This window comes from Ischnura elegans, chromosome 4 (assembly GCF_921293095.1).
Source record: "Ischnura elegans chromosome 4, ioIscEleg1.1, whole genome shotgun sequence".
In the NCBI taxonomy this organism is placed as follows: Eukaryota; Metazoa; Arthropoda; class Insecta; order Odonata; family Coenagrionidae; genus Ischnura; species Ischnura elegans.
The window spans coordinates 52,170,462-52,172,683 of record NC_060249.1 but is presented as its reverse complement, the minus strand read 5'-3'; positions in this window follow the sequence as shown (position 1 = coordinate 52,172,683).

The window sequence follows — 2,222 nt, the reverse complement described above, 5'->3', positions numbered from 1 at the left end:
GCGTCTTGTGGGTTTGCATGCACTCCGATGAGGTTTCCACGCCCCGATTCCGAATTTGGCTCTAGCTCGAATTTCTTAAACCTCCCGCGCTTCTTGGAGGTGGTCATTGCTGCGAACATCCGTCCGGTTCGGATCGCAGCCACGACGCGACGCGACGAAGGCGCTCGCATAGCTGAAGTTTCGAGTAGGGCACTTCGAAGAGGAACTTTTTCGCAAATTTATTTAAGTCTTTTGTTATGATAGCATAGCCGTATTTATGTTTACGATAAGACCACGTTTGCTGATTTTCTTTCACTGTCAATGGTGAGTTTGGGAGGGAAAGTAACCCGCGCTTTTCCGATTTTGATCCGTCTATACTGCTCGACCCTGCCGTAGGTATGTGGATGACGTCACGGAGTCCTGCCGAACAGGTCACGACTTCTCCACCGCTAAGGTACCTTGGATGGTTAAATTTTACTTGTGCCACTACTTTTTTTTACATAAAGCGAGTATCGATGAATAATTATCATCATCAGGCGTCAATTATTACCTATTTATTATATTATTGTTTCCTAGCTACCTAACGGAGGAGGAGATACGTTTTGAAACGGACGCCAGATTAGGGGAAAAGGATGGGTAAAGATATTCATTTATCAGTGTGCTGTCCTGGTTTCCAATGCTTTCTAAAATTTCCAGTTGCTGTCTAGAATCCAATTCGCAGCGGTCGTTGCATAATTTTAAAATATTCATAAATTCCACGTCGTGCCGAACATCATGCATAGTATTAAAATATTCATTTCAAAATCAATCCTATGGCAGCTAGATATTAAGTGCTTAGCAAAATTACTTTTATCGTCTTTTTTCTTTCGAATGCCGCGAATTAGATTGTAGAGAGCATTTGGAAATTTAAAATTATTGAAAATCAGTGCGACACTCTAATGAATGTATATCTTTACCCATCCTTTTGCCCTACTATGGCGTCTGTCTCAAAATTCATCTCCTCCTGCGTTAGGTAAATACGTTACAACAATAAGATGAATAAATAAATAATAATTTACGCCTGATGATGAGGTTTACTCATCGAAATCCGCATCGCTTAATGTAAAAAAGTAGTGGTATAATAAAAAGTTAATTATCCTAGATATTTAATAATGGAAGATCACACAGTTAATAATGAGTTAGTAAATTTCTCCTCTGCTCCTCGTCTTAAAGCATTGGTAAACGCGGTTTATTTTTGTTTTGCACTTTTGTGTACGCTACCGTCTCTCATTCTACGACTATCACTGATAGTGTACGATGAATCTTGGATTATGACTGGTGAAGATCTCTTAGGCTTCACTCCGGTTTAGGTTATCCATTTCTCCTTCCAACGTTTCGACAAGTGACACTTTCGTCGTCTTCAGAATCTAGGAATCCAAGTCACATGGATACATAAAGACATCTTAGGACCTCTGAAGATGAGCGTGATGACTCGAAACTGATTAGGAAAAGCTGGAGTGAAACGCCATGAATCTTAACCAATATTTTTCGCCGGGAAAGAATCGGGCGCTACCTGACTAATGACGTCACAAACTTATGAAAATTTGGCGGGAATTTTCTCGTTTTGTTTTTTAAAATTTGATTATTTTCTATAAATTATGATCGAATTGCTACATGGGTAAGATAACTTCGAACGTAGGTTTTCGCAGCGAGAGGCATCGTTGTTTACGGCTTCCGGGTGAAGCAGCGTGTTGCGCTTTGTCGTGCAAGCTTTCGCGACCGTTACAGGGCGCATCATCAGGCGATGAATGGAAATACGGAATGGGTTTTCAAATAAACATGGAAGGGAAAGATAACTTCCTTGTAATTTATCTTTCCCTTCCATGTACCGAATTCTTTTATCGAACTGTGTGACAGTTGTCATTACTCACGCGGTAGCGACCGCTGTTTCTCGGAAAGACGTCATAATTTCGGAATGAGCTATCCACTATCGTCTATCCGAACGTTTCGCGAAAACTCGTCCGAGAGCGTCCGAAATGACGGAGGTTCTTGGAAAATGACGTTCCGTTTCTCGGAATTGGAAAGTGAGGTGCCAGCTGGAAAGTTGTGGAATATTTTTACCACGTAATTGTTGCTCCAGAAACTAATTAGAAGCCACAAGTAATTTGCAATACTGACACGGTATGTGTACCAAAAATTGTGTGAAATGGATGATCACTTACAGAGTTAGGAATTAAATAAAGTTACAAGATAAACCAGGTGAA